This window comes from Perna viridis, chromosome 13 (assembly GCF_037379345.1).
Source record: "Perna viridis isolate PV_CMFRI_1.1 ecotype Kerala chromosome 13, ASM3737934v1, whole genome shotgun sequence".
In the NCBI taxonomy this organism is placed as follows: Eukaryota; Metazoa; Mollusca; class Bivalvia; order Mytilida; family Mytilidae; genus Perna; species Perna viridis.
Genome location: NC_142457.1, coordinates 8,913,525 through 8,928,489, shown reverse-complemented (window position 1 = coordinate 8,928,489; position 14,965 = coordinate 8,913,525). Strand labels below are relative to the sequence as shown.

At 32.5% G+C, this 14,965-nt stretch overlaps 1 long non-coding RNA gene across 1 annotated transcript; it reads right to left on the bottom strand.

Annotated features, from left to right (window-relative positions):
* Positions 1-11,005: 11,005 nt before the first annotated feature.
* Positions 11,006-14,613, bottom strand: LOC148599469 (uncharacterized). Its single transcript, XR_015918242.1, has 3 exons — positions 14,561-14,613; positions 13,416-13,555; positions 11,006-11,610 (listed from the first exon to the last, which is right to left on the bottom strand). It is a non-coding gene; the product is annotated as an uncharacterized LOC148599469 (long non-coding RNA).
* Between the last annotated feature and the right edge of the window lie 352 nt (positions 14,614-14,965).

Genomic DNA, 14,965 nt, shown 5'->3' with positions numbered 1-14,965 from the left:
ATAATTCGCTTTCTAGGAATATAATACGATATTGAGCATACATATTTACATATAAATGAGGTAATATTCCGAAATTTACACCTGTTCTATTATGAAAATCTAAAAAAAAGTTGTATTGCCAAAGTTAAACGGACTCTCCTTCTTTTGATTACCGCTATTACATTGGTTCCCTTGATTACTCTTTGGCAATTTCATGTGACTAATGCGTAGAATTTTGGCCTATCAGTTAGGTTTTTTTGCCCTTTTTGCAATAGCCATTTACTTGATGAACAAAGATTGTTAACAGGTAAATAAGACAAGACGTCTATTACGACTTACGTCAAAGATCAGGGCCAAGCCAAAAGTCAGTTTGAGTGTATCAATAATCTGTTGGTACTAAATATATCGATTGCTGCTTGCTATTATGTAATAATGATTACAGATATGAACATTTACAAAATCTGTTTATTGTAAGTTCAATTTCTTCTTTCTTGTTCCCTTCACCATGATCATAATAAAAAGATAACATTTGTATTTTTCAACCCATTATACGAAGTTTTACGTACATTCATAAGACAGCATACACAAACCATGTAAACTGAAAGACACTGTATCATTGTGACTGTAGTTTTCTTAACTTAATTCCGTACAAAAGCATAATAAATAAGATGAAAGCTATTAAATAATGGCAACCTTTCAAGTTTTTGAAATTATCAGGTAGTGTTAAATATTTGAACTTTAGGTACGAGTGGGATTTAGTCCGACATGTCTGAGTAACGTTTAGGCAGAGATTTAGCGACATAAAACAAATAATAACCTTGATTTTATATCGTTGGTCAAATTTACTTTTTAAGAACATACATGTAATAATATTTTGACGCCTTTTAATGATAAAAATAAAGAAAGTAAATGAGAAAGAAAATTATTAACAGTGATATGTTATTATTTTATCATAGAATATTGCAATATATTGTTAACTAAGCTGCTTAAGGTAGGACAAAAGAAAATGCAATTATTCAATAACCCTTTTTAATTATCTAAAAATAGCATGTGAAGTTTATATACAAGACAAACATACCTTTTTAGAACAAGTTGTATCCCTTCATTTGACGCCCACTGTAGAATTAATATTTCCAGGTGAGAACCTGAAATCGTAACTGATTATAAATTGACTGGGTAATTAGCATCGAGCGCAAACGTAGACAAGCCCTGATGGAAACGACAGAAGGCACTTGTTGCTATATAATATATAACTTTATGATTGACTGTAAGTCTTGTGTTGATTTGTACGCACACTGATAAAACGCTACTTTTGTTCATTTTACCAGAGAAGAGGCCATTTGGCTCAGACGGAAATCATGTTTTGCCCCAATTTCCCAGCCAATTACGCAAGCCGTACATGTAAGGTTGGCTCTTGAGTTGTAAGGTATTCTAATTATCTAAGATTATATCTTTAGTTTATTTTTCACACGTTCATACCTGTTCAATTTTAATTTACGCCTTCATTTTTGCCTAACTTTTCAAGTATATATAAATGTCAATATGAATCTGTAATCGAAAAATGATTTCCTATTAATATAGTTTGATTTTTATAGTCTATCCTTTCGTACTTTACAGTTTCCTTAACATATGCCGGGTATTTATCAGACATACGATGTAATTTTTAGTCAATTATTTCAACACGAACAAGGTATATTTTGGGGATGTCCTGGGCATTGTATAAACCAATCCATTCCATTTTACAAGTTCCACTCCTATATGTGTATATAACAAAAGCTTTGAAATGTTTGTGAATACCTTGTAAAGGTCAAGCCTGTCCTACCTTTTGTTTTCGTGTTAAAGGAACATGCACAATATGATGTACATGGACAGCAAAAAGATTGTCTGAACGTTACAAACTCTTTGAATAGTATGATAAGATTGCATTATAACATTTCACCTACTTCGTTTAAATAATAAATACGTCAAATATTATCTGGCCTTCACAATTGATAAGTTTTCATACAAGTTAAACTTTTACAAATATATATCATGATAGCCAGAAACATTCTATAGCACAAACTAATTGGTCAAGTGCCAGTTTCCTTGTGATCCAAACAATCCGACTACTCTTACAATATAAATTTACTTTTATACTACAGAAAGAAAGGAGTCATGGTTTGGCAATACATTTTCTTTAAAATATTCATCCCAAAAAAAATGATAGAATCAAATGCTTATTAAAAAAGTAGAGGTAGAGTTACTGCTCCTTACAAGTCAATCGCCATTCCGCTTGTTGTAACCGATGTTCAATGAAATATATCGGCTGAATATCTATGGCAGATGGTATTCCTTTGGCATATCGGTAGCTGACACTCCATAAGAGCTAATCAGGTTATGGCAACGACATATGAAATTATGAAATGACGATTTTATTATATTGACAAAAAGCTCTTATTGCGTCTTTGATTATTACTTAATTCCTTTTTCCTTGAGGAAGTTACGTCATTTCATATTTCTCTTACTTAGGCTTATTTTGCTGTCTTTATCCATGTCTTGAACCCAAATCTGTTCCTATTCCTTTGCACAGATTTCCTTTTCATTTTTTTGCCTCCCTTTATTACTTTTCCCTAATGTCCATGTCCAAACCATCCATGAATGAAAGTTTTTTTGTCAATCTTTAGAAAATATTCTAACCATTTCAGTCTTCTGATCTTAATTTAGAGGCAGACGTTATCAACTTTGTGTAATCACGTTGGTTTTCATTTATGATATTTGGAGCCAGATTTTGGAAGGAGAAAGGGCAATAAAGGTTGTCAATAGCCAACAATACAACTGAAAAGTAATCTTCAGGTTTTGAAAGATGCACTTGTGAATTTGGATAATTAAATGAGAAGTTGACAATTCTCATGTCAGCCGTTTTGTGAAATGACGTATGGCTACAATGATCTAATACCACAAACAAATTTTTCCTTAATATTTATATACTTCAACAAAGTTGATAATTATGGGCAATATTGATAAGGTAATGCACCTACCCCTTTTCTCTCCAAACATTTTGTGTTGTCTACGAATTAATGATCTTAATTTCTTGAAAAGCGTAGAAGGTTAGAGAGTAACAGTGCACAAACATTAGAAGTTACAATGTCATCACAAAGGGTATGATAGTTGACATTTGAGGGATCGAAATATTTGTTAGTCACAAAGATCAGTTGAAAGAGTAATCAAAGGAACCAAGATTCTAGTGGAAATCAAAATAATGTAATGCAGTGACAAAGAACAGACATGGAAAACATAAACTCCTAACAAAGAATATAAAAGAACAAAAAAATAATACATACAAAGTAAGAAAAGTCAATGAGCAACTCTTACTCCACTAAAAACAGGGAGCATGGACCAGGTGCACCAGTAGGGTAAACGTCACCTGCTTCTTTATAGAAACAAACGTACATGTTTCAAAAACTCCTAGACGAAGGAGTAGTGTTTCAAATAAAAGATCTTCAGGTAGAAACGATGTAAAGAATAATCAAATTTACATTAATTTTAAAATTAAAAAATAAACATTAGTTTTTTTTTATTCCAAACATAATTTTTAATATTTTGTGCACAGCACTAAAATTAAGTATACTTTATATCTTGACCAATGAGGAAGCTTATTCATGCAAATACCATTATGAGCAAGAGTAATCAAGGGAACCAAGGTTATAGCGGTAATCAAAAAAATGTAATCCAGGGACAAAGACCAGACATGGAAAACAGACATTCACAACAAAAAACATAAAGTAACTAAAATCATACATACAAAGTAACAAAAGTAAATGAGCAACTCGGACTCCACTAAAACCTGGGAGCATGGACCAGGTGCACCGGTAGGGTAAGCGTCTTCTGATTTTCTAGAAACACCCGCCGAGTTGCTCATAAAAAGTCAAGTCCGGGGTAGACAAACGAGGAAAGGAAAACTATGACCCGTTGAATAAATCAGTTATCATGGTGCTGATGGATACACCAAAACGATCCACGAGTTCATGATGACGACCATAAAACTTCTGTAGTGATGACTTCAATCTTGTAGTAACATAACTCTGTTCCAGAAGCCTATTTGTTAGAGTTCTAGCGCGATACAAAAAGTCTGTGTAGTTTCGGCAAGCTCTGGTATAACGTATGAATTGTGATATGAACACTCCATACGCAAGAGCCGAAGGGATGTTGCCACAGATGAAAGGAAAGTTGACAATTCTGAATGAAAAGTCATCACGTTTGTCGTAAAGTTTGGTCAATAGGTTTCCTTTACCATCGATTTCTAAGTGTAGGTCAAGATATGAGGCTGACTTCATAGTGTCTGTAGTATCTTTTATCTCAAGTTCTTTTGGGTAGATGCGATGTATCAAATCCCCGAAATTAGGATTGTTTAAAGATAACACGTCATCTATATAGCGGAAACTGAGATGGAAGGATCAAGCCAAACAATATTCTTTCTTTCTGATCAGATCAGCTATTAAGTCAGCCTCATAAGAGTGAAGGAATAGGTCAGCTAGTAAAGGAGCACAATTTGTTCCCATTGGAATGCCGACCGTTTGTTGAAAAACACGTCCACCACACTGGACAAATATGTTGTCGATTAAAAATTCTAGCATTTTGTAAACATTTTCCTCTGTATATTTGGAAGATGATTTTGAATTATTTCTTACAAAGTATGAGGAATCTCTACCAAGAACTATATATTTTTATCTAGGTTTACCATCCTTTTTGGAAAAACAACGATGCATAATGTTTTTAGGTCGGGATTTTAACTGAGTATGGGGAATGGAAGTATACAGTGTTGAAAGATAATAGGTTTTAATGCTATTATATTCAGATAATAGTCTTGAACTGATTGTCTCCAAAAGATCTTTTGAATTTTTTAGGATCCACATTGAATTAATACCACTACGGGTCTAACAAGTGTTGTGGTAGGACTGTAGACTCTCTTTGACAGTTGTGAGTATAGAAGTTAAAAGTTTTGAAAGAGGTTTGGTGGTACATTTTGCAGATCCAGCTATGAAACGTTGTTTGCATGGATTCTTGTGAAGTATAGGAATCGAATACATAGACGGTAAATCACAATCATCCAAAAGAGGATAGCACAGATTTATGGTTTTCCACAATCTCTTCTTTGGAAAGAGTGGTAGCAGTGTAGGTCTTATCACTGCTATTATTTTCTACGTCTACCTCTGATAATAAACATTGGATATAAAACGTTTTGCAGACAAAAACAATGTTGTTTGGGGCTTTGTCTGCTGGTACGACAACATATTTGTGATGTATAGTAGACAATGTTTTGCTACATCGGGGTCTTTGAAAACTGATGTAGCCTTGGCACTCACTGACCTACTTAAAACTTTCATTCGTTTCAAAATTAAAAACCTCACGGCCTTCAAACACTCTGAGAGAGAATCAATGTCTTTTTGTTCTCGTTTAATCCATTTTCTTGCATAGTCCTCGACGGCATCCATAAGAACTTTAAAGTTATAATTCCAATTTATGGAGCGTGGTTCACGGTACTTTGAACCTTTAGAAAGGATATTACGCAGAGTTTCGTTTTCGATAATGGTTAAATCTACCGTAACGACGTGACCAGAAGGACCATATTTGAATGGAGAGGTTTTGCAAGAACAGTCAAATGGTTTAGCCTTGAAGTCCTCAATCTCGAGGTTCTGCAATAGCTTTTTATATTTGAAAATTTTGAATGCGACGGGTGAAGTATAGGAATATGAAATAATTGGTATGGATTTGTCATTGATTTATGGGGGAATTTGTTGGTAACGTTTTTGTAATGGAGGATGTTAGCCAAATTAATTACATCTATACCTTTGTTGACAACGGTAGTGGAAGAAATGATCGTTTTTCTTTATCTTGACTTTTCACACAAACTGGTTTAAAGAGTCTGTGGAAACCAATATCCAAAATGGTGGCAACAAGTCTGTATAATGATGAAGTGGGGTCAGAAACAGGAGTGTCAAGACTTGTTTTGTAAACGGAGTGTAGTAGAGTGAGAGGTAAGAATAAAGTTTGGTTCTAATGTGATGAAGTCCAAGAGTGTCACTTGTGACACAACTTTGTCTGTTTCGCCTCAGATATTCAATACATAAAGAAAAGCAACGGAAAAAAAATGAAATTGATACTCAAACATCTATCGCGTAAATATTTGTCAATACTACTATACTTTTCTTTTATTCATTTTATTCAATGTATGCGAAATCTTCAATCTCGAGCTCATGTGCATTTATTAAGTACGTTTAAGATTAAGCCGTGTAGAATAAAACAAATCTGCAACAACACGCACTAAGCACCATTTTAAATGCTTACTCTTTATTGACACAACCCAAAAGCATATTCTAGTAAGTAGTAAAATAGAAAGTTTAACATTGAAATGTCTTTTTATTCAGTGTATACATGTAGTTTGTTTGAAAATTAATTTTTACATGGATAAAATTTCGGCTAATTACAATTATTACACTTTCCTTCCAATTTAATTTTCAGCTTAATTTTAAGTGTGTCGTTTCGCTGTGATTGACTGAAATGGATATAAACAATGGAAACAAAACACCTAAAAAATTTCATATATTAGTAAGATAGTTTTTTATAATCAGGATTAGATCTGTGACAAATCGTTTTAAGTTAGTATCACTATAATTTGCCAGTGTTCACAGTTGATAAGAAGGAAGCAATCATCGTACAAAGTCGGTTTTAAGGAACAAGTTCAAGTACGCATGTATCAAAATAACATAAATGGCGTGTTACATGTGTATGTATTAGTAGAAAGACTTAATTGCACTCTTGACTATGCAGACATTTTCCTAGAATGTTAATTGCATCCATCATAAGGTGTCTGCATACTTGTATAATTCTATATCAATTACAAACTTACACTTTTTAATGTACATGTGATTAAGTAAGTCTCCGTCTAAGAATCAGGGAAAATGTGTATGGTGTTTAAGGTGTGGCACAAAAAACAAATATCTGTAAACAGTAAACAAATATCTGCCCAAAAATGTTTTATGATAGTCCAATAGTTTTCCGTTGCTTTTCTTTATGTATTGAATATCTTAGGAAAAAACAGACAAAGTGGAGACAAATGTTGTGTCACTAGTGTCTTTTTTTTCAGAATGGTATTCGTATGACAAAGCTTCCAAATCGACCCTGATATAAAGTGTATTTTATTTTAGTGCTTAATACGTAATATGAACCTTTGTGTTTGGATGACATGAGTATTTTTTTTAAATTACGACTAGTCGTGGGGTTTTACCCCAAAAAAAAAAAAAAAAAAAAAAAAAAATCTGGAGTTATCTTTCGTCTGCAACTTTCCCCTGCAATAATTTATACCATTTAAATATTTCTTTTAAAGAGTATCTGTTAGGTCGAGACTGTGAAATATTTCATTTATTTTTTGGAACATCCTAAGCCTAACATGCCTACCCTTCCGAATCTTCTAATGACAATCCTTTTCGGGTGTTTCTAGAAAAGCAGAGGACGCTTACCCTACCGGTGCACCTGGTCCATACTCCAAGTTTTTAGTGGAGTCCGAGTTGCTCATTTGCTTTTGTTACTTTGTATGTATGATATTAGTTACTTCATGTTCTTTGTTGTGTAAGTCTGTTTTCCCTGTCTGGTCTTTGTCCCTGGATTACATTCTTTTGATTACCGTTATAACCTTGGTTCCACTGATTACTCTTTAAAACATACTGTACTGTTTTTTCATCTCTTCTATTTTTATCATTGTGTATTTTGAGTTCTGTTCTGTATGTACGTTGGTTCTCGTTGTGCCCTGTTTTCACCTTAAGCCATTCCGTGGCATTCTGATATCTAAATCATCCTGCTGCTAAATTTTGATATTTTGAGCCACGGATACGTAACTAATAACAGAGTACAGCATCGTTAACGTCCAGTTTTTAGTGCTTGTAATGACTATTCATTTGCAATATACTTTCGTCATGAGATTATGTATTGATACTGTTTACATAATTTGAAATATGTTTTATGTAGTTTGCATTGAAAAGACAGGAATCAAACAAAACGAACTTACTAAATAAATGTAGGTGTGTTTTCTAGATTTATGTAGTGATGTACGTTGCAGCTCCCTATTGTTCGTTCAAATCCTATAACCATTTATTTAATCTCCACACGTGTCACACGTAGTCGTCTTTAATAATGAACTGCAGTAATACAATCTAAAAATATTAGAATTTTTGTGTTTTCCTTTCATTATTATTTTAATTCGGTTTTTTTTTTTTGACTTTGCATCATGTAAAAAAATGGATATTTGGAATTGAACTATTGTTAGATCACAGTTTGTAAAAGAAAACATCTTTGAATATTCTAAACTTTATTTCGGTATTTAAATCTAAACAAACAGATGCAGATTTGATATGAAGATGGGAATCAACATATGCAGTTAAACATTATTCCGACATTAATTTAATTTTGCAACTTAAACATTGATATAAATGTCTGATTTGCATTGATTTATTTAATTGCAAAAAATAACAGTTTTATATATTGTAAATTTTGATATGCTGTACACGTGTTTCAAGAAGTAACCTCTCATCAGCAGCATTAAAATAAAATATGTAGGAAGATCATCATCAAAATATTAGTTTTATACAAGAAGTACTTATAACCAAATCTATCGAAAAAGGAAGCCAAATCCTTTACCGAGAGGTGCTACCAAATGCAATGCAAGGAATGAAGCCTCGGTGTTATACGTATTTTTAAATTTGGAATACTGCCAAATTTCATAAAAAAATGGTAGATAATATGTGATATTATTCGGGGTCAGACCAGTCTGACTACTGGGTTGGTGGATATCCTCGGGGACATCAGGTCCACCAGCAGTGGTATCGACCCAGTGGTTCTTAAATGCAAAAAAAGCAGTTTTATATATTGTAAATTTCGATATGCTGTACACGTGTTTCAAGGAGGAACCTCAGGTCCACCAGCAGTGGTATCGACCCAGTGGTTCTTAAATGCAAAAAAATAGCCGTTTTATATATTGTAAATTTCGATATGCTGTACATGTGTTTCAAGGAGTAACCTCAGGTCCACCAGCAGTGAAACTGTGTCTGTTTGTAATCAAAGTAATCTCATTTCTCTTTTCATTGCTTTAAGTTACTTTATTTTCTTCCAAGATATGTATATTAAGTGTTAAAGTCAGATCTATGGAAATGTTATGTTCACAAATTAGTTATCGTAAGTATCCACATCTGTATTGAAATATATTGACAAATGTTCATGAAATATTTATTGAAAAGAATTCTATGTTGAAGCATGCGAAATCGAAGTCAATGTTAAGAAAAGACAAATATATCAAAATGTATCAAATAAATAAAAAAAATAAGCTGTTGCATTAAAAAAAGTAAAATAATAAAAACGATATCTTAATGAATTAACATAATAGCATGCACCCGTTTTTAAATAATGGTTTCATAAATAATAAGTGTTGGAAACTACACCCACTTTACGATCTAACAGGATGTTCATTGAACGTTTGTATTATGATTACGATTGAATATATAAGAAAATATGGCATTAAAATTGACATTTTATGGTGAAGTTTGGAGGTGTGTAGCAAAGTTAATACACCTATGTCCAGAGTAAACATATACATATAGTGCAATCATAAAAAGAGCATTGAAGGCTTGATAGGTACGAAACGGTAGATGCCTGTTGATTCCCATAAAATGTTTGAAATTAATGATTTTGCCCAGGTGTGAACAGTGTTTGACAAATGTAGGGGAGTTTCATTATTGTAGCTAGATTATTAATGAATTATACCCACTTGCAATATGACAAGTGACGCTGACGGAGCAAGCAATGCTTACCCTACCGGAGCACCTGGTGTCACTCCTGGTTTATTGTTCATATTGCTTACCCTACCGGAGCACCTGGTGTCACTCCTGGTTTATTGTTCATATTGCTTACCCTACCGGAGCACCTGGTGTCACTTCCGGTTTATTGTTCATATTGCTAGTACTTTAGTTTTTTGGTTTTTTTTTTTTTCGTGTGTCGTGTTCTTTTTCTTTATCTTCAGTTTTTATGTGTTATCATTTTTATTCAATTATGTATGTAGAACTTTCTATTTTATGGTGTTCAGGTTAAGGCTATTTTTTGGATGTTTACGGATTTGAATCATTCTACTGCTGACGCTTCGGTAGGTTTTTATTGATAATGAATTGGGACAACACTAAACTAAAATGTAAAAGAAAAAGATAATTGAGGCGTGTAAACTACTGCATGATTACAAGTGCTATTTAATTTTGTCTCTCCTGTAACATATATGTTTAAAATGTAGTTTATTACATCACAAAAAAGAGCAACATGGACAAAAAATCAGTATGATTATAAACCAATCTGATTCACACCTTAACATATAAAAAATGTCATTTCAATTGAAACTTTTGGGATGGAGGATAAAACTAATCTCTATTTCTATTGGAAAAGTTAACAAATAGTATCTGGGTAAGAACATAAAATGGTAGAAAAAAACTGCAGAAAAGAAGCATTCAAGTGGATGAACAGTAAACATCGGAATAGTTATTGAAGTAGCACACAATGAAACAAAATAAATTTTTCGTTTGTATTGTTTATGAATGACTGCCATAATTCACATTACAACAATACATCGAAAAGCAAATATTATACATGTATATTATGGACTGCCATACTACACATAAAACAACAAAGAAGTAAATATATCATGATATTAATGTAAAAACATGAAAAATACTTCACATGTAGCATGCAAATAGAATATTAAATATTCTTTATGAAGTGCTTTGATAATTGTTATTAAAACATTCACCTCATTTTGGGTAACGTAACACCAATAACAGACACACTTCAGCTTTATAACAAGTTATAGTCTTTGATATATAATGAAAATAAAGAACATATATGTTAATCCTGCACAATAAAATGCTGAACATCATAATACAAATTGTTATAAAGGCATTTAAAATGTTTATATTAGTTTAAACATGATACTAAATGTTTGTTCGAAGTTTCATCGGCGTTTTATCTTATGCTTAAAAGGAACATAAAAGAGTTGATTGCTAAGTGTAAATGTTAATGTAGAAATCAAAGTGTTCTCTCATAGAAGAAAAAAGTGCGTAACTGCCCCATATCATACATATATATGCAAAAATACATAAGGTTAAACCAACTGCTACGTTCGTTGTTAAGTTGTTATTTCATTTGATAACGTTATAAAAGTCAGTATACGTATTCCGCTTTTGACATTTTTGAATTTTTTATGCATACACATATATAACATGAGAAGTGTTTAAATTAATTTCAAAAGATGTGAAACAATAGTGGCAGTTTATAGGAAGTAACTGTATTGATTGGTGCGTTTTAGGTGTTCTTGATTTTGATGGTCGCCCTTATGATGCATTGTACGTTAGCTCAAGCTGTAACCACCAAATCATCATGTGATCAATTGATGTATTTAAATGTTCATTTACAATGTACTTGTCGCCCTTGTTTGGATTGAGCAAAAAAGAATTACTACATTTGGAAAAAATGTCACAGGGAGTTTGACCTAGTCATTTACTTACACTACTGCAGCCGATAAGTGCTAAGTTCGATGGGTTGTCAATCCAGAAACGTGGAATCTTACTGAAAGTGCAATAATAACACATTGAGATAAATTTATATGGAAAACGATAAATGATTTCATTATTCAAATCACCATGTACAAATTCACTTCAGAATGACACACAGAGGACAAGTGCAAAAATACGGCAGGTTTTAAGTACTTAGGTAAAACAAAATTGAAGATAAGGAAAATAGGACGTCACTTAAAAACGATATAATATCCCACAACAATCAGATGCTCAAGAAAGGAAGGCATGTCCTATTCCGCCAGCAGCACCCCTCATTCTGGAGGGGAGTATAATAATATTGTTCATAACCATTTATCTAAATGAATTGTAAGGTAGTCTTAGTCAGGCTGCCAATATAAAACAACACTTTATAGAGTGGAATGGTATTCATATCAGACGAAATAGCTGAAACAAATTGAGTCATAATATTTATTAAGTAGCAGTCGTAAAAAATGGATGTGATTCATGCATGTCAGACATAAACCGAATTTACTTTTTTTTTATATATCTTCTTCAGAAATAGTCACAGAATGAATAACCAGTCTTAGTTTGGCATTTGGTTTTTGTTCTTTAGAGATAAAAAAATATCATATAGTGTGCATATAAAATTTGGCACTCTGCAAGAGTTATTGTCCTTTATTTATTTATTTGATTTTTGTGGGAGATGAATGCATGGTCTTCCACGTAACGGAGATCTAAATTTAGAAAGAACTATCGCTACGTTAAATGTTCTATACTTAAAACAAATATCGTTTAATTTGATAGCTTTTTCTATAACCTATATCACAGGAAGTTCCTGAATTCTATATGGAATTACACAAAAATTATATGTAAGGCTTTCCTGTTCTTAGCAATTTATTGTTTTGCTTGTAATTGGCCTACATTACCGGAAGTGGGTTGGTAGAAACAAAGAACTCTGAAATTGTACTGTAGAGTAATTTTGAATCGGAACTGCCTTAAACGATACAATAAAAAATGATATACTTTATAAATACACATTTGATACATTTGTGCAATTAAACGTTTACATCTTATTCTGTGAGTATTTACATACTATTAATAAATTTGAAACACATGTTCATACATGTATAGATGTCAGAATATAAACATGATTAAAGGCACCATCGGTGTCATTAGTTATCAACGTTATAATGTATGAATGAATTGAAACATTCATGTGATTTCGCAATTTAAACAAAAAAGATCACACCTTAGCACTTAAATGCCTTAAACGTGAAAAGTTAGAGAAAGTGATATGTAAACAAGTTAGATCAAAACCAAAAAAGTACACCGACATAAACATAACATGTTCAAAATTACACAAAAAAAAAAACAAACAAACAAACCAAAAAAGAAAAAAACAAAAAAAAGAAAAAAAACAAAAAAAAAAAAAAAAAAAAAAAAAAAAAAAAAAAAAAAAACAAACAAACAAACAAAAATACAAATAAGAAACACGACAGACTATGCCATGTCATTGGTATTAAAAGACAAACCACATAACATAAAATAAAATAAGAATTCCAGACAATTTGTAAGTCGAATTCGATATTGTCTAGCATAACATTTTTAAATAAACCTGCACGTTATCTACTTGTACACCTCATGTTTTGCTGAAGAAAAATGAAAAATACTATGATATAAACCTCTAATAAAAGCCAACTTAACTTGCAATGAATGTAGAAAATCAAATGGCACAAAGTAGTTTGATAATAGATTAGACATCACTTACCTCCCTTTTGATATATTTGAACATCAATAGATTGATAAAAAAAAATAGATGTTGATCTATAACATTATTTCATCTTCACTTTTACTTACTTTAGCAACACACTGAATCTAATAATTCATTTGAAGCTCAATAACCCATTTTCATCAAACCAACTATCTGGGTTTTGCCTTAATATTGCATGGCGTGTGTTGTAAGGTCTTTCCTTTTGACTTTCCATTTTGGTGGTTGCCTAGAATTAATCGGTTTAGTAATTTTATTATTACCCGTCATTTAAACAATGTTAAAGTCTTATCATACTAATTCGATCTACCAAAAATATCTTTTTTTGATTTTATGTCGAATTACGTAATTCTGCTTTCTGTATACGTAATAAAAATCATAGGGTCAACGACCTATTTATTCTCGTTTTTAATCTACAGAAAAAAATAGTCTAGCCTGTATATATTCTTTGAGGGGACTTTCTAATTGTACGACAAACGTGATGACTTTTCATTCAAAATTATCAACTTCCCTTTCATCTGTGGCAACATCCCTTCAGCACCTGTGTATGGAGTGTTCATATCATAACTCATACGTTATAACAGAGCTTGCCGAGACTACGCAGACTTTTTGTATCGCGCTAGACCTCTAACAAATAGGCTTTTGGAACAGGGTTATGTTGCTACAAGATTGAAGTCATCACTACAGAAGTTCTATGGTCGTCATCATAAACTCGTGGGTCGTTATGGTGTATCCATCTGCACCATGAAAACTGATTTATTCAACGGGTCATAGTTTTCCTTTCCTCGTTTATCTACCCCGGACTTGAAGTTTTATGAGCAACTCTGCGGGTGTTTGTAGAAAAGCAGAGGACGCTTACCCTACCGGTACACCTGGTCCATGCTCCCAGTTTTTAGTGGAGTCCGAGTTGCTCATTTGCTTTTGTTACTTTGTATGTATGATTTTAGTTACTTTATGTCATTTGTTGTGTATGTCTGTTTCCCATTTCTGGTCTTTGTCCACAGATTGCATTCTTTTGATTACCGCTATAACCTTGGTTCCCTTGATTACTCTTCCGAATTAATATTGGCGGGATTGAGCTCGTGTGGGTAAGATGTGCATGTAGGTTGTAGTAATACCAATGCTAAGAGGGAAAATGCATATTTTAGTCATAATCCCGGCAGATGGTATACTTATTAACATATTTGAAATCCATCTAAGATATCAAAACACAATTTTACATCGATATACTTACTGTATAATTAGTAATATTCCTACACATTATTCATCAAGTACCACTTTGTGAATCAAAGTAGCATTACGTAACGATGAAAGGGTATTGTGCAATATTTACTGTTTTACCCTTCAAAGCATTCGAATGCTAAAGTAGTAGTGACATTAAGCTTCTATTTGCCTTTTTTTGTTCAAACTAAATCAATAAGTAGGATTGTATATTTCAATCATAAATTGTCGTATTGAAGACCTTCAGGGGCGTAGCTCCCTATACGCAAACATACACTCGTGTACACATAAAAAAAAACAGTAAAAACGTATTTTGCAGTAGAACGAAACTCTAAGATGGTACATTTTGATTTTAAATAATAAATAATCGAGGGTAGGTTGCTATTTCTATGAAATACTGATACTTTCTATACCATTA